The 19417-nt window shown below is 38.8% G+C and overlaps 1 protein-coding gene and 1 pseudogene across 3 annotated transcripts in view; both read right to left on the reverse strand.

The window, feature by feature from the left end:
• LOC115736125 (disease resistance protein L6-like) overlaps positions 1–19417 on the reverse strand; it is a 49256-nt gene that overhangs the window by 3990 nt on the left and 25849 nt on the right. Inside the window, exon 7 of one of the 3 annotated variants that reach the window (XM_048277572.1) lies at positions 4711–4832. The exons of 1 other annotated variant lie outside the window; for it this stretch is intronic. The gene's annotated coding sequence lies outside the window, so the exon portion shown is untranslated. Of the gene's footprint in view, positions 1–4710; positions 4833–18104; positions 18359–19417 lie in introns of those variants that run through there. One more of the 3 variants, XR_007198120.1, reaches the window with a different exon arrangement.
• LOC115736129 overlaps positions 1–19417 on the reverse strand; it is a 49052-nt pseudogene that overhangs the window by 3803 nt on the left and 25832 nt on the right.

A 19417-nucleotide genomic window follows, 5' to 3' on the forward strand; every position in this document is an offset into this window, starting at 1 on the left:
TTTGTTTGTAAGATACAATAACTAAACAATACTATCAGTAAAGTATGTATGCAAATCGTAATCTACTAATTAATCAAAGTGATAACTTGTATTATTAAAAAACAATTGGTAATCTACTAATAGGTTTGATGATGGTAAAATTGTTATTTTGTTGATAATTATCGAACTAAAAAGTTGCCAATCAGTTCTTACTTATTAAGAAATAGCCCTTGAATTCTAAATCTTCCCATGGTTTAAAAGCGTTACACATGGAACTATATCTCGAGTCTACCAACTATACAAGAATGAGGCACTTATGTAAATCCCTCGCTCGTGCATCCTCATGATGTAGAATAGTAATTAAGTTCAAAAAACAGAAGATTGTAAAGCGTCATAAAATAAATTTACGATATTACAATATTTCATCGTGATCCCGTGAAATTTGATCACGGCACGTGTGGGTGGACGCATAGGAGAGAGACAACAGGGATATAAAGAGCAGATAAAATTTGTTATCAAGCAATATGACACGATATTTCAAAAATTAACCTTTAGAAATGGGACTACAACAAGCCACAAAGCATCCACAGTCCAAACTCCAAACCAAGGAGACGCACAGCTCTATGATTTTTGCTAGTACGGATTTGACGCATATCATATTTATCTGTGGCTCGATTGCTAAAACAATCTGTAATGAATGGATGAAATATAGTACAACAATCACTGCGATTATATGATGCTGCCATGTGATTCTATAACTTCCTCTACTTTCTTTTCAAATGTGTTTAGCTGGTTGTAAGCAGACTCTAGATGTTAGACTAGCACAAAATTTTTTTAGATCCGGGGAGCACCCCATCTATGCGTACCGTGCATCGAATGATCCGTGAATATGGACAGAAGGTGACCGGATTAAGGGATATTGTACCTGGATTTGGCTCCATCCACCCCAGTCATCTTCGATATCGCTCTTTGAAAGGTCTAGCACGACCAAATTAGCACAATGAAAACTCTCCCCATAAAATTTCTTTTGCGTAATTTCCCAAGAAAACCATCTCAGCTCAGAAAGAAGATTCTCGAAGTTGCCAAAAAAATCAACGCCTTTCACTTGAAGGAACCTTAGATTTGGTAGAGCAGCTAATTCTTCGGATGCAACGTTGCAGCTACAACCATCGAAATCCAGGCTTAGTGCTACAACATCTTCCTTTCTCTGCATATCACAAACTCAATACTGAGCAATGAATACAGTTTACAGAGCTAAGACAGAGGAATAATTAAGAGCTATCAAAAACTTTCTCCAATGGTTGAGCACGTGACCTACGGTTTCCATAACTATGGCTTACTCTTTTTCCCAGCAAGAAGTTATTTCTTCCATTTCTCACTGAAGATATCATCTATCCGGTTTCTGCTTTTTAGGAAATTTAACTAGTATATTAATTCAAAAACTTCATAGTTTACCTCTTTTCTCTCCAGTAGGTTTAGGGCTTTCTCACGAATCCACACCCTACAAAACTTGCGAGGATATTCTTCAAGAACAATGTACCTCCCAAAGTCTCGAACTTGGTCGTGCATCCAAAACCTATCATCTCTAATTTTTATCAAGGACCTATGAGAGAGAACCCGCGTTGTAGTGTGAGGAGAGTAACCACAACTTTTCCACATGATGACCGGATATGTTTTGTCGTCATTGGTGAAAAAGCATGCTATATCCAGAAATACTTCTTTTTCCTTATGCCCTAATCGTTCATAACTTATCTTTAACGTATTTCGGACTTCGTCAAAAGGACCTTCCTTTAACTGCTCCAACGTCTCGTCCCATACTTCTCTTTTATCAGAATGCTCCAAGTCATTGCCCAACTCAAAAAGATGAGACCCTATCACCACAACGGCCAAAGGAAGCATGCCCACTATGCGAACAATTTCCATTGAAGAATCTTCATATTCTTTAACAGCCAAGTCACTTCTGAATGCATGCTTACAAAATAGACGAAGTGCTAGATCGAATCTCATTGGATGAACTTCATGAGCCAAAATTCCTTCGGATTGGTCTACTTGAGTCTTCAGGATGCTTTCTTCCCTAGTTGTGATAATGATTCTACTACCAGAACAAAACCAATCAGATTTTCCGGCTAGCTTTTGGAGTTGTTCTTTACTATCTAGATCATCAAGTACGATGAGTACTTTTTTATTGCTAAATACACTTTTGATCCTCGTGATCCCACCATCAACATCTTTAATTTGGTCAGTAATCCCGAACTCGACGAAACTTGATAAGAGCTTTTTCTGTAAATTTAAAAGACCATCATGAGGTTGCGATGATGCTCGAACATCTTCAAGGAAACAACAGCCTTCAAAGAGAAATGATAATTTGTTGAACATAACTTTGGCAAGAGTTGTTTTTCCAACACCACCCATGCCATGGATACCAACAAAATGCACACCATGAGAACCAACATCCAACAATTTCATTATGGTTTCCATCTTAGCATTATCTTCAACCAAATGTTCAGTCACGATCATGTGTCTTGTATTTAGCTTACGGCAAACCTCTTCAACAATCGATTCGATTTGTTCTCCTTGGCTGCAGCGAAGCATGAAAATTTCGTTTCAGTCAAAGACATGATAGACCACGGGACTCTAGGGAACATGTGGATGCATAACTCAGCTATTTCAACAACTTTTTTTTTTTTTTTTGGTCCAATATTTCAACAACTTAAACGGGTGGAAATTAAGCATTATAATCAAGTGCACTGGAGATTATATTTTGGGTACAAGTTGGGTTTGACATAGTTTTTTGCGGATTTGAGAAAAAGATCCCCTTCACCCACACCTCATGTCCTCTGTAGGTTTTCGAGCACAATTTCTTCCAGGCAGACGTAGTTTGCAACTATTGACCATCAGAAAAAGTGCAAATCTTGAAATATTATTCTCTTTCACATATTATGTTCAATTTTTCCGTATTGTGTCGATAATTTTTACATCCATTTTCTGCATACACCCATCGCACGCGTACTTCAGTAACGTTTATTGTGCACTCTTTTTGGAACAAAGTCTATTCATATCTTGGAATAGGCTTAAAATCTCAATACTCCTATTTGATTCGGCAATTTACCTTGAGTATGTTAATTCTGCGAAATTTTGTGATTCGAAAATTTACCTTGAGTTTTTCCAATTTACATGATTTCCATTATACCTATTGTGATTGTGACCAAGAAAAAAAATTATACATATTGTGATAGTATGATTAAGTCAAAAAGTGACTAAGTAGAAAATATGATCAAGCAAAAGGTTGGTCTCACTTTCGGGTCATATTGGGGCGATGGGACATGAATTGAAAAATGCCTTGTCTGGGTCGGGTTTGACACTGGCTTCTTGTGCTTTAGAAAAATCAGCCATATTCTATTTTCTATTCTGGATTCTCGGATGTTTGGTCTAGCTTTCATTACGTTGTAATGCAAATCTTAAATACATGCCCGAATGCTTTATGTTCGGAAATTTGGATGGACAAACTTTTATCCAGTGAAATGTAAATATTATGCTTAGTAACCCATAAGAGGTCGAGGAATTTACCGTTTGCCAATAAGTTCCCGTCCAATTCTACCTCCAACCGTTTTAAGGGCATTTTCCCACCGCTCCAATTCACCGGAATCAAACTTCTTCTTGTGCTCGAGTATGGCGTCCTTGTACAAATCAGTTTTGAGCTTCACATCATCAGCCTTCACGTCATAGAAAATGGGGACGATCTCCTTTTGATCTGATTCTAAGGTGCATTCTACCATGCGGGCTACCTCACGGAGACACCATGAGCTCGAGGCGAAGTTATGAGAGAAGATGGGTATGTAGATCCGAGACTCATTCACTGCCTTGAAAACTTCACTGATTTCTTGACCACCTTCAAGTTCTTCACTGTCAAGGAAAACGCGGATACCTACACGTACCATGCTGCGGTAAAGGTGATCAGTGAAGTTGAGGCGCGTGTCGCTTCCCCTAAAACTCAAAAACACATCATACTCCTCCGAGCTCCTCTTCCTCTTCATTTTTGTCAGTCGTCTTAGAACCCTACCAATAATTATGGATTTCAACTTAACGAGACTCGGAAATAGGAATACCATCAAACAGGCACAGCCAATTGCTTCAAACATTTATGTGCGCAAGTTTCTTTTTCGCGCCTCAACGTCCGTCAAGATAAGGATACATCACAGCAATTATTCAAGTAGGTTACGTACCTAGAGTCCCCCCAGGGGACGAAGTTCCGAGGGTGATTAAAGCGACGCCTTGATGGAGTTCAATTTGCGGCCGATCCTCTGCTCTGCTTTCACCAAAAAATCCCAAAACAACTGGCCACGGTGCGTGAAAACAGCTGATTGCTACAAGATTAAGCGAAAGAAGAGCGACTATCGCTTGAAATTTTGGCTCTGCGATTGCTCTCGATATGAAGAAAACATCAAGAACGCCGGGAGGATGAAGGTGAACTTCTGTGCAAGAGAGGACCCGGATAAAGAACGAAACAATAGGAATTGGTGAGGTAATAAAATATGCAAACCCCCAAACAAGTTGAAGTAAATTATTCGTTCTGTCTATTATTGATGACTAGTCTTGGCCGGACTTGGAGCATCTTTTTGCGGAAGAACAGCATCTTTCACTATTGTGTGTGCCATCTACAATTATCACTGCCGTCCAAGGTATTTTATTCATTCTGTCTATTATTGATGACTATTGTTTTTGATAATTTTCCCGTCCAATTTGCGGATGATCCTCTAAGCTGCATTCAACAATCATTTGAATCAGTGTGTGTATAAAGGGGCAATTGTGAGATATAAAGTCACAAACTTCTCTGCTTTTTGTGCCCATCAATATTACAATTTACAATAAAAAATTAGGACAAAAGGGCACCACAAGTGCCAATATTTGTGTACCTCGCTCACTTTGGTGTTAATATATTTTTTTGGATTAATTAAATGCCAATTTAAAAAAAACGATTATTTAAGTGTCAACTTCGATAAGGTCTCTGGAATTTCTTGCTGTTGGCACTAAAATGATAGTTTTTTCTCCAATTTGGCACTAAAATGATAATTTTTTGGACCAATTAAGCACCATTTTTTTGAAAAATGATTATTTAAGTGCCAACTCCGGTGAGGTCGCCAAAATTTCTCGCCGTTGGCGTTAAAGTGATAGTTTTTTTTAATTTTGCATTTAAATGATAAAAAAAATATTAGCGTGAAATTGAGCGTCGTACACAAATATTGATACTTGAGGTGTTTATATGCCCAAAAAGTAGTATCAAAGCTTTTCCAATTCATAATAGGGGTGAGTGGTTCCGGGTTTCGTATGGGTTCCGCTTGGAACCCGAAACTTACTCGTCGGAACATGTTCATCATTTTTTGGAACTTGGTACTTACCCGTCATACCTTGGAACCTGTAACCTACTCTGTCACAGGTTCTAGAGTCGGTTTCAGGGTACCCGAGAACCTATCAATTTATTTTATTTTATTTTATTTTTTCATTTTTAGTTAAGCAAAATGAGAGTGAATGCTACAACATCTAAGAGAAAGTAGAGGTGAGTAGTTTTAGGTTCTATACAGGTTACATTTAAAACCCGAAATCAATCCATTGGAACAAATTTATCATTTTTTTGAATCTGAAACCTAAAAATTTGTTTGGCTCCAAATTATACACTCATTATCGGACGCCATAAAACATTGTAGGATCGTGCAAAAACATATACCAAGAAAAATATAAAAAATTTATTTTAGGATTTAGGGTCCAGGTTCTAGGTTCTAGATAGTGGAACCTGGAACCTACCCATTGAAACAGGTTCCTCAATTTTTGAAACTTGGAACCTACCTTACATACCTTGGAACTTGGAACCGGACCGGATCTTACGGGTTCCGGTTCCAGGTTCTCGGTTCTACCCTGGAACCATGCTCACCCCTAATTCATAAAGTTATGTCAGAATCGGATGGTCAAGATTGTCCGCATCCTATTAGACGCCCATATAAAGCTACATACTATACTCAACATCTCTATCGGAGATCAAGAGAAAAGAGTACAATTTCAAATCAAATAGGCATAGTGGATACCGGGGAAAAAGAGGCCAGTGAAGAGTACATATATATTTGACCAAAATAAAAAAAGTATATATATATATATATATATATATATATATATATATATACTAATCTTAAAAATAGGCAGAACTATTAATTTGAGAAATGAAGCTCTTAGGTGTTTTAATTGGGACAGCCCGTATAATACGATAACAATTCATAGATACAAAGTTTTTGGACAACAAAAGATCAACTCAAGCGTCGACATGTTTATAAACTAGTGCATGATGGGATGAAGCACTCACAACTCAAAGAACTCAAGAAGAGAATGAGATGAATAGGCCTTTCTTTATATTTCACCTTTATTTTGCGTTGATGAAAGGATCGTGAGGCTTGCCTTTATATATACTTGCTACATGATTCTATGACTCATAAATATATCTAGCTTTTCGAGGAGGTAGTTTCCTAGGAATTCACAAAGCATTAAACTAGATATAAAACCACGAACAGACTCTTGAAAACCACACTACAATAAAGACTATCAATTCGTGCAACCGTCTTTGAAGTCGAACATGTAGAAGAATATTTTCCTATATATAGAATGAATCTTTACAGTATTACAATCATTCTTATATACAATACGGGCGCTACCCTTAGCATCTCAATAAATTAGGAAAAAACTGTAATAAAGAAAAAGAAAAAGAAAAAGAAAACGAAAAATCCGTAATTTATAGGAAATATAGCTCACGCCAACACTCCCCCTCAAGTGGGTGAGAAGATGTCTTCGATACCTATCTTGACGAGTGAGCTCTCAAACACTCTACTTGACACGGCTTTGGTTAAAACATCGGCTAATTGATCTTTAGATTTGACAAAGGGCAACTGAATTACTTTAGCATCCAAATTCTCCTTGACAAAGTGTCTATCAATTTCAACATGTTTGGTTTGATCATGCTGAACCAGGTTATGAGAGATAGCTATAGTGGCTTTATTATCACAAAACAACTTCATCCCGGACTACGGTGGATACCCAAGTTCGGACAACAGCTTTTTAAGCCATAATAACTCACACAACCCCTTCGCTACTCCTCTGAATTCTGCCTCGACCTTGGACAAGGCTTCAACTTTTTGCTCCTTGCTCCTCCACATTACCAAGTTACCTGCTACAAATGTGAGATAACCCGACGTAGACCTTCTATCCATTGCGTTCCCTACCCAATCCGCATCCATATATCCTTCCACTACAAGGTGACCATTCTTTGCAAACATTATCCCTCTCCCTGGAGCCGACTTTAAATATCGAAGGATACGATATATTGCATTCATATGTTCTTCACTAGGAGCATGCATAAATTGACTCACAACACTTACTACATAAGCAATGTCCGAGCGAGTGTGAGATAAAAAAATTAATCTTCCTACTAACCTTTGATACCTCTCTTTATTGGTCGGCACTTGATCATGATACTCTCTAAGTTTATGATTTTGCACCATAGGAGTATCAACGGGCTTACAATCCAACATTCCCACTTCAGCCAACAAATCAAGTACGTATTTTCTCTGTGACTAAAAAAATTCTTTTCTTAGACCTAGTTACCTCAATACCAAAGAAATACTTCAGTCCTCCCAAGTCCTTCATCTCAAATTCTTCCACCCTTCCTCTTGAAGGTTATTGTGGTTTTGTTTTTTTCACTACTCGTCATGGTGGAAACAATGGCTGGATTATCGACTCGGGTGCTATCGATCACATGACGCCCGACCCCAATGACCTAGTCAATCATACCTCACCGCGGCGAGACAATGTGTACAATGCTAATGGACGTCGCCATCCTGTCACCGGGGCTGTGAGTGTGGCTCTCACGCTATCTCTTTCTCTATCTCATACATTACTTGTGCTCTCTTCGTCCAACCGTTTATTGTCCGTTGGACAAATTATCGATGAGTTGAATTGCCGTGTTCTTATGTACCCGGATTTCTGTTTGTTTCAGGACATTCTCATGAAGGAGATTATTGGGAGTGGTACTAAGGAGGGGCTATACATTGTGGATGATCTCAGCTCTAGTTGCGCTTATCACACTCCTTGTCGGTCTATTAGTGGAAGAATTAGTTGAAGGTACCATTAGAACTAAGGAAAGAGACGAACTCCCAGTCACCAAGGATTCCTGGCCTGCATTCTTGCCTGGTTCACGCTTTGATTTCTTCTTCTTCTCTTGAAAATCGTCCCACCAATTCGGGAATCCATGTAGCTTAAAACAAGTGTCCCTGGTGTGTTTGGGATTGCCACGGTGAGAACAGCCGCCGGGCACCCGAGACTTGGCCTTAACAATAAACCGAGAGTGCCCACCTCTACCCACCGAACTGTCTGTCATCAATTGCAGAGACGGGTCTCCTCGACCGCTCCGTGAAACCATTGTTGTACCCGTAGGCAAACCATCGGCATTGGTTAGCATCACGATTTGGCGCACATCTTTCCTCCGGACGCGTGCATAGGCTTGCTCAACGGAGGGGAAAGGCTGCATCTGCAAGACATCTGCACGAACCTTGTCAAGACGATCATCAAGTCCATCCAAAAAAAGGTAAACCCTGTCCTCTTGAACATCATTATTGTAGCGCTCAATGTCTACGGGACACACCATAGGATTAGGCCTGCGAAAATCAATTTCACACCGAAGTCCTTGAAGATCGTTGTAGTATTTTTCGATTGGACCTCCAGCTTACTTGAGTCGTGATACCTAGCGCTTTAAATCATACACCTGGGAAGTATCGGTGCCATCAAAAAAGGTGGTAGCTACGGAATCCCACACAGCTTTAGCGGTGGGGAATCCGATAAAATTGCCAATCAACACCGGATCCATGGAGTTGACGAGCCATCCTTTCACGGTCGAGTCCTCGATTTTCCACTTCCGAAAAATAGGATCTCGTAGGCAAAGGTGGGGGAGGTCTCCATTGATATACCCCAACTTGTCTTTGCCTGTGATGTACATCTCGACCACCTGAGACCATAAGCCATAGTTGGTTACATCCAATTTAATCGCAATATGAGATGAAGCGGAATCATTATGCGGTGTTGGTACTGGAGGAGAAGGAGGAGGAGTTTGGTTCTGGGTCAAAATCTGAGTCAATCTTGTGGTCAGATTCTCCAAAAACGCTTTCGTGGTCAAATTCCCCCCTTGATTTTGGTGTGGAGTCACTGCTCCTCTAGGGTTTTCATCCGCCATGGATTCGAGGTTCGGTGTGATCGGGCAAAACGAAGTCGGCTGGTATGAGACAACGGCACGGTGAAGAAGAAGAGCGGGACTGCCGTAATCGGGAATTAACATATAGTACTCAAAAGGAGCAAACCCTAGGCTCTAATACCACGTAGAAGAATATTTTCCTCTATATAGAATGAATCTTTATAGCATTACAATCATTCTTATATACAATACAGGTGCTACCCATAGCATCTCAATAAATTAGGAAAAAAATGTAATAAAGAAAAAGAAAATAAAAAATCCCTAATTTATAGGAAATACAGCTCGTGCCAATAGAACATACCTCGATAACCGCATAGCTGATCGACATCGACAACTTTTCAACTTTGATCGACAACATTGATGAATTTGGTTTAGTTACCAACAATACATCAATGCATGCATTACCATATTTGTTTTTCCCTGCTTCTTGGATAATTATATGCCATATATGTTATCCCTTATATTATATGTGGCCGCGAATTTTCTTTTTCTCTTTCTCTATTTTGAAGCTATAAAAATTACTTTCATCAACTGTGCACCTCGCATGGTCCCTAATGAGAAACCCGATCTAAAATTGGAGGGACAACTACGATAGGAGGAAATAAAGCTTGCAACAGATTAACCAAAGACTATGAGGAATACTTCCTTATTGAGGAATATACTCATTGGTTTTTCGATTGACTCTTCTTTCAATATATGAACATCAGTAGCTTGTTGAACGCATAACACACATATGTTGGAACCAAAACAATAATGATGACTTTGAAATTTAGAACAATGGCACAAAATAAAGATCGGAGGGAGAGAATCTCTTATTGGAATACTTTCTGATGGATGCCTATTCCAATACTCACCCTCTAGTCTTTATATAAAGTTCAACATATGAAGTACATTTGATGAATACACATTTTTGAAAGGCTACATTTAATGAGGACATGCGTGAAATCTTCTCAGCACTAAAGTCCAGAAATAAAAGACAAAAGTCCACAAAGTTGAAACATGATTAGAAATCTTTTGACACAAAACTAAATGCACGCATAGCAATCAAGAGGCTTGTGGTTCCGTTTGGTCTTCATTTTTCTTCAAACGCCTATCATGAATCGCGCTTTTGTTTTTATTCTTCTTCTGACACCCACCATAAATCAAGGCATGGGTCTTAACCAATGTGCTCAAATATTCAACAATCAATTTTATATTTTTTAAACAACCTCCTTTAAAATTGATTTTTGAATTTAACAACACCGAGCATCATCTTTAATTTTTTGAATGAATCCCCTTTGATGGTTTCGAGAAAATATTTGCAATTTGATCTTCTGATTTGCAGAAATCAAGCTCAATTTCATCATCTTTGACTCGCTCATGAATGTAGTTGTACTTGATGTCGATGTGTTTATTCCTGCCATGAAAAACTAGATTCTTGGCTAGCTGACTTATTATCATACATCATTTTAGTAGGACCTGTTTGTTCATGCCTTAATTCATACAGCATCCTACGAAGCCATATCGCTTGACAAGCCGCTAATGCCGTGTATCTTGCTTTGGTTGTCGAGAGTGCAACGACTTGCCATTTTTTCGAAGACCAATAAATTACTCCTTATCCAAGAGAGAAAGCATATCCTGAAGTACTCTTCCGAGTCTCAGTATCACTCTTTGTGTACCCTACTAAACTAAAATTGTTAGTACAAAAATATAGAATTCCATGGTCATGAGTTCTACTGACTTACCGTAAAATTCTTTTTGCTATATGCAAATGTGATTGGTATGGTTTTTCCAAAAACGTGCTAATAATTCCCACGCCATAAGTAATATTTGGTCTCATATAAGCTAAATATCTCAAACCACCAACAATGTTTTTGAAATAAAACTACCAACGATGCTTTTGAAATAAGTGGGATTTATCGGTTCACCGATTCTGTCTTTCTTCGGTTCCAACGGTTCTACTACGGGAGTCCGAATTGGTTTGAGCAATTCCATTTTTAATTGCTTCAAATATCATTTGTATATTTATGCTATGAAATAAATGTGCCATCATGTGCTTGCGTCACTTCAAGGCCAAGAAAATAGGACATCAATCCCAAATCTGTCATCTCAAACGGGCTGGTCATAGCCACCCCGAATCCAGCAAATATTTTTTCACAGCTTCTTGTAAATATCAAGTCATCAACATAAAGGCGCACAATTATGATGTCACCGTTACTATTTGACTTGATATACAGTGTATGCTCATACGGACACTTTTGAAAATCATCCTTTAACAGGTACGTGTTGATCTGCGTGTACCAAGCATGAGATGCCTGTTTTAACTCATACAATGCCTTTTTCGGCTTATAAACTTGATTTTCATGCCCTTTCTTCTCATAACGCTATGGTTGCTCCATGTAGACTTCCTCTTCAAGAACTTCATTAAGGAATGCTGATTGGACATCTATTTGATTGCTTATCCAACAGTTTTGAACTGCAAGTGCTAAGATCGTCCGAATGGTATCCATTCGAGTCACCGGTGCAAATACTTTAAAGTAATCAATACTTGGCTTTTGCTTGTAGCCCTTTATAGCCAATCTAGCTTTGTAACGGTCCACTTGACCATCGGGTTTATTCTTTGTCTGGTACATCTACTTGACACCAATGAGTTTCTTACCAGGTGATAAAGAAGTTAGAACCAATGATTCATTCTTCTCAATGGACTGAATTTCTTCATCCGTTGCTTGGATCCACTTTTCATCTACATTTGCTTCATCATAGGTTACGGGGTCACATTCAGCAAATAAACAAAAGTGCATTTCATCGGTGATTCCGTCACTATCACTGTCACCTTCTCTTATGACAACATAATCCCTAAATTTTGCTAGCTTCTCCCTTAGTCGTTGTGAACGACGTGGTGGTGGTTTTGAAGCTGCTGTTGGTGAAGATGTACCACTAGTCGAAGTTGATGGAGGTTTTTCTATTTCTCTCTCCAATGGTTCATCTTTGATGGTGATGCTTTGCTGGTCACCCTTTTGGTTCGGGTCCCAGGCTGCATCTTCAAAAAACTGGACATCCCCGCCGATGATTACCTTTTCATTAACGGGGTTGTACACCTTATAACCTTTAGTTGTGTCACTGTAGCCAATGAAGATGCACTTCTCGCTTTTGTCATCCAACTTCTTTTTTCATTCATCCAATATATGGGGATATGCCACGCATCCAAATACTCGTAGGACCGAAACATTTGGCTTGTTACCGCTTCTAGCCTATCCTGGGATTCTTCCAAGAACTCATTGTTGGACACTTGTTTAGTACAAATACAATACATGCGACAGCTTCTGCCCAAAACTTCTCGGGAAAATTTTTAGGTTTTAGCATACTTCTTGCCATTTAAAAAATTATCCTATTCTTTCTTTATGCTATACTGTTTTGCCGAGGCATATAGCTGTCAATCTGCTGACGTTTTATTCCAAGAATTTTATAGTATTTATCAAATCCATTTGAGGTAAATTCTCCCCCTCTATCCGATCTCAACATCTTCAGATTAAAGCCACTATGTTTTTCAGCATAGACTTTAAATTCTTTGAACTTGCCAAATGTTTTAGATTTTTTTCTCAAGAAATATACTCAAGCTTTTCTAGTAAAATCATCCACAATTATTAGCGTGTGCTCTTTTTGTCCGAATGATTCAACCTCAACAGGGCCACATATATCGGTATGTGCTAGCTCTAAAGGTTGCTTTGCTTTTCTGGCTTTCCCAACTGGAAATGATTCTCGATGTTGTTTTCTAACGAGACATCCTTCGTATGGACGATTTGGACAATCAATTAAAGGACTCTCGGTCACCATCTTTTTTTGGACCAATAGTTTTAGTCCACAAAAAATTAGATGCCCGAATTGAAGATGCCACAACCAGTTGTTGTCTTTCATCATCGCTTGAAAACCCAAGAGATTCTTTGTCGGAAGAGGCATGGGGAGCATATGGTTCTTCATCATCTATACCATCGTGATCAATTTATTGTTGACACCTCCGATGGTGCAAACTCTATTTTCAATGTGAACTTTGTGGCCATTTTTGGAAGTTGCCCAATAATTAGCAAATTTCAAAAAAGTCCGCGCCCAAAGTAAACATCTGCAATAGCAACATTAGTACCATCTTTTGACTTGATATTAATGTTACCTTTGCCCATCAGGGGAATTTTTGATTTATTCCTGAAGTTAACTTCACCATAGCTCGTCTCATCCCACTGCAAGAATAGTTCCTTCCGGACAGACATATGATTGTTGCAACCAGTATCCAGGTACCATATGTTGGTGTCTACAATGCTCGAGTCATCCTTCTTACATGCTAGCACCATGTATTTCTGCATCGTTGGCATGTGCTTGCTCCGCTTGCTTGTACGTTGTATTTACCTAGAATTGGATTTGTAATGTTCGAACATGTTGCTCTCAAAACACTTGACTTCTGATTTGTCACGTGTTTTAAATTTTTTGGTGAAATTTGAATTTCCACCTCTACCTCGAGCTCCTCTGCGACCTTGACCACCTTGATAGCCTCCTCTACTTGATGGAGAGACCCGACTTTGCAATGCTTGCCCGGGAGTTGAATCAATAGATTTTTTATTAATTCTTTGCTCATGTGAGAAAAATGAACCCATCACCCGCTCCAACGTTAAGGTTGACGCATCTTGCCTTTCCTCAATCGTTGTGACGATGTAGTCATATCTTTCGGACCTCAAGATTTTTTCTTCGACACGTACACCGTAGAGTTCTTCACCATTAATCCTCAATTGGTTAACGATGGTTTGTACACGATCAAAATACACCGAGGTTGATTTGGACTCATTCATGCGTAAAGACTTGAAATCACCTTGAAGTGTTTACAGCTGCACCCGTCGGACACGATCGTCACCTTTGTAGGATTTTTGTAAAGTATCCTAGGCTATTTTTGCGGTCTCCGCATTCGATACTTTTTCAAATATCGTTTTCTCCATGACTTGAATGATCGCATACGATGCTTTCTGATATTTCTTTCGGGACTCCACCAAAGATTCTTTCTCCTCCTTTCTTAAAACCTTGAATGCTTCGTGTTGAAAACAAATGCGAAAATGAACACAGAACACAAGGATTTATGTGGTTCGATCAAGGTGATCTACGTCCACGGGCGAGGCAAAACGAAATTCCACTATGATCAAAGAGAGTACAGATTACAGAAGTCGGTCTTATAGATCGAACAAAAGCACACGGCTCACTCGTCTCTTACATAAGGAAAATTCTCAATATCAATCAAAAAGAAACCGTAGTCGCAGTATAAAATAGAGCCCAAAATTTTTTCTGAGTTGGGCCTATCGGCCCAACTCTCCGCATCACGAACTAAATCTCAATTTTTCCTCCACTTTTTGGGCCACACAAAAATATGTCGGGTCGGGTGATAAACCGGACCGGGTACATAAAAGTCAAGACATATTTAACACTTCGGCATCAGCCTCTTCGTTGTAGCTATTTTCAACCAGATTCCACAAATTTTGGGATTGAAAAGAACCTTCATCTGGACGGACTAGTTGTTGAAATTTTGTCCGTTCAAATTTGAAAGCTGCAATTGAACGGAACTAGTGGATGCCATTTCTAGCTCTGAAACCAAATGTTGGAACCAAAACAACAATAGTAACTTTAGAAATCTAGAACAATGGCACAAAATAAAGATCTGAGGGAGAAGATCTCTTATTGGAATGCTTTCTGATGGATGCCTGTTACAAGACTCACCCTCTAGTCTTTCTATAAAGTCCAACACATGAAGTACATTTGATGAAGACACATTTGTCAAAGGCTACATTTAACGAGGACATGCGTGAAATCTTCTCAGCACTAAAGTCCAGAAAAAAACACAAAAGTCCACAAAGTTGAAACAAGAATAGAAATTTTTTGGCACAAAACTAAATGCACGGATAGCAATCAGAAGGCTTGTGGTTCCCTTTGGTCTTCATTTTTCTTCAAACGCCTACCATGAATCGCGCTCAGTCGGTTCTCTTTTGCTCTTCCTCTGACACCCACCATAAAACAAGGCATGGGGTTTTAACCAACATGCTCAAATATTCAACAATCAATTTTATATTTTTCAAACAACACACACATATAAAATTAACTAGTCGTGCAATTGCTGACTAGGAAATGTAAACATCAGCAGGTATATATGCATATAAAATTAACTAGTCATGCGAACATTAATTAATTAGTCATGCGATTGTTGATCAGGAAATGTAAACATCAGCAGTCAAGTTGGAGTGCAGAGAAAGAAACAATCTGGACACCTCAAAACCAAGTCTACAAGGTGCGCTAATACAGATTGAATCATTGGCCGTTCGAGTAAAATAAGAGGCTAAAACAAAAGTGGGTTTGGTAATTACTATGAATTATCTGGTGTGTTTGTTTACAAGTTTTCTATGCTTTTAGCTGCGGACTATGAGCTGATTATCATGCCTGTCCATGTCATCAGGCAATAATTTTCTCTTAGGGCAATCTGAGATGGACGAGATAATCTCACCTGATATTGACATATTTGGATAGCGACTAGCCGAAAAAGAGAGGAATTTAAAAAAAAAATAGAAAAACACATATATATATATATATATATATATAGAATATGAGAAAAAAATATAAAAAAGAAAAAGAAAAATTTAAAAATAAAAGTAAAATTCATGCAAATGAGTGCATTGAGGAAAATCTCCATACTAAACGGGGAGAATTATTTTTTATGTCATTTTCAGACTTCAGCCGAACACTGAAAAATATTATCATTTTTCAGAAATATTTCATTTCTTGCGAGACGAACGAAGTCTTGATAACCTTCTCTTGAAGAGTAACTCCCGTAGAAAAACACTTTGACTGAATGTGTTAAGACTCACGATAAACCAAATATAAATCTGTAATCTTCAAAATGTGGGAGGTACTCTCAACATGGATGACCTTGAGTACCACCCGCTGCCCCGTGTGGAGGTCGTGAGTGTGGTGCACTTTGGCGAAAGCGCCGCAGCCCAGCAGCCTCGCGGCCTCGTACGTGCCGGAAAGGGCGTCCCCATGTTAGTGCTGTTGTCGTTCCGTCTCTGGCATTAGTGCCGTTTAGTGGGACTTAGCTTCTCACTTAGTTACACCAAAACGCCATTGAATCCGCGACTCAAATACAAGATTCGTTAAAGCCCCAGAGAGCACTAAAAAAAAAAAAAAACCAGAGAGAGAGAGAGAGAGAGGGAGGAACCAAAACTAGATTAGGGTTTGGATCCATCTCCCCCTCAAAATGGAGGTTCAATGACTTCCTAGTTCATGCACATGAATAATTTTGTTCACACTTCAAGCTAATCTTTCAAAAAAAAAAAAAAAATACTACCAATCATCAGAATCAAAATTAGTTTCATCTCTCAATGAAACTTCTAGATCCAACAAACATAAATAACACCGTCCTACAGAAGTTTATTACTTGGAATGTAAGCTCCTTTGTTTCGTTGCACAGCACCAAGGTGAACACTGACGTTTCAAACTCCTCAATCTCCCAGCACCGCTGCAAAGACGATGCACAGGACAGTCATTTTGTCGGACAGATAGAAAGTAACAGGACATCAAAATGACAATGTAATAGTTGCTTTCATGTCTCAGACAATGGTGACCTGAAAATCTTTAGCTCGATACACAAAAGAAACGAAACGATGAAAAAAGTAGACCGTGAAGATACCGCCATGCAATTTTGTTCGACCCCAAAATTTCTTCTGATATGTAACCGATAGGGATCTACTTCTGAGAACATAATGTAAATGAAAACTTAAGAGTTTAATGACTCTACCAAAGTTTAGCACCCATCAATCTACAGCTATAACAAATTATCATCAAATACTGCTCATAGGAAAAAAATTAAGATGCTTGAGAATTCAGGAACCAATGTGAAGTAGTGATTCTTGACGGAATGAATGAAATTGGATCCACCGACCAAACTCGAGGATATAATCTTGTAAACAACATTTGAAATTCAGGGATCTATATGAAAATAGCATGTCCATCTAAAAAAATAAATAAATAATTTCGTGTATTAGACGCAGGTTCTAAGCAAGATATTGAGGATTCAGGGCATATTCTTTGAAGCTATTTTTCGGGCTAATCTGAAGAAAATAATCGATAGTATAAATTTAACATATGATGAAAAGAGGTGCTCCTTTATCTTTAAGCATTTTCTTCACATCAACATTTAAACTGGGGCAAATCTAAACATTTTCTATATAAAAGAAGAAGAAGACATAAACGTTCATTTGGAGGACAAAAATATCTCCGCTTCTGAAAGGACCCAAAAGCGCACGAACCATTACCATAGTCGATAAAAGTGTCCACAATCAAATTTTTCATCCATGCAAATTAATGTCGCATTTAACGTGGCTAATGGTCCGGATGATTACAATAGACATGTCAGGTAGGCATATGTCAGTGAGACCAAACAAAGTTGTTTCTCACCAATCAATAACGACAGCGTTTTTTAAAATTTTGAAATCAATGACCCGTCTCTTTCCTTGAGGAGAGACAGAAAGAAACCGAGATTGAGAAAGTCGGGGTTGTTGATAGAATTCTTTTTGCGCCAAACCGAGAAATTAGTGTTCCAAAGAGACTATTCGGAGCGAATTCATGAATTTGAATGGGTGGAAAACTTCAAGGTTGATTTTTTTCATCCCTTCGGCCATTTGGGAAGTGGGGATATTTTTGTCTCGTGGATATAAGTCCATGCAGTACTTTCGGATTTGGCCTTCAAGCAAGTAGAAAGCCCGTGTAAATTTTAGAAATCCTCTTCGTTAACTTAAAGATCTTAAAATTGTTCTGAAGAATAAATACTTGCTTGAGCGTGCGGCTATTTGGATGAATAAGGCTGCACTGTAGTGACTTTAAAATTCTATGTGGTGCTTAAATCAACTGAATGACTTATCTTGTCATAATTGATCGAAATGAAAGCAATTACCCATTAGTTTTGAGGTCGGCTCGCCCTTGATATTCCTGCAGCTTCCTTGCAGCAGCCACTAATCTTCAACTGCTGGAGGCCTCCTCACGTGGGCATCTAACAGCTCTCTCGAAACCTCTTCAGTGACCAAGTCAATTACTTTTTGGAGGCTGTGGCAATGCATGTCGAAAGGAGAAGTTCGTTTTGTTCAAGCATGCGATAAGAGGATATCAACAACCTAATTGATCTAAAGCTACACCAGATTTATGAAATGATATGTCGGCCTCAACAGAACTTGAATTCTGAGATGAGCAAATTAGGGGAGCGGGGTCTAGGTGAAATCTCGAGAAGACTCTGTATTCCATAGAAGAACCTTTTTTTTTTTTCTCCTTCATACCAAAAATTAAAAAAAAACTTGGAATAGACAAAATAAAAATGGCTTCCATTTATTTCCCTATACCTTAGTAGTATCCTAAACGTCAACAAAGAATATAATTTCTCCACCTCAGATTTCTTCACCCACCTTAAAAGCTCTTCCAAACATAGCGGTGAGAATCTAGTTTGAGTGTACTCGAGTATTTTTGCGCAAAAGTTTACATTGCAGTGACCTTGAAATTCTTTGGTGATAATGTTGAATTGAATGACTCGTTAGCTCTTAATTTAGAAGATAAAATGCAATTAATAAGAAGCAGCATTACCTGTTACTTTTCAGGTCGTACCCCTCCATGTCCCCGACATATCTAAGAGCCTTTTCCCATCCCTCCACTTTGTTGTCGTCGTATCTCATCCTGTGGTAATTTAGGGCATCTTTGTATAAATCGTTTTCAAGTTTAACATCAGCCTTCTCCACGTCGTAGAAAATAGGCAGGATTCTTCTCTTTTCGCCTGACTTCGTGCATTCTACCATGCGAGCAAGCTCATTGAGACACCATTGACTAGAAGCATAGCTTTTAGATAAGAAGGGTATGTAGATATGGGAGTCGTCGAGTGCTAGTAGAACCTCTCTGGGGAGTCCTTCACCAAGGGGCAGCCCCTCATAATCCCTATAAACCAGAATATTGTTACGAAGAAGGTTCTTGTAAAGGATCGTGACAATGCTATTACGGGTGTCCGGTCCCCTAAAACTGAAGAACACGTCGTACGTAGGTATTCTGTGAAAAAGCCATGGTGACCCTGGGTCATCCAGCAATCGTTCCAGGACAAGGCAACCACGATTATCTAACTTCAAG

The sequence above is a fragment of the Rhodamnia argentea genome, chromosome 4 (assembly GCF_020921035.1).
Source record: "Rhodamnia argentea isolate NSW1041297 chromosome 4, ASM2092103v1, whole genome shotgun sequence".
NCBI classification, from domain to species: domain Eukaryota; kingdom Viridiplantae; phylum Streptophyta; class Magnoliopsida; order Myrtales; family Myrtaceae; genus Rhodamnia; species Rhodamnia argentea.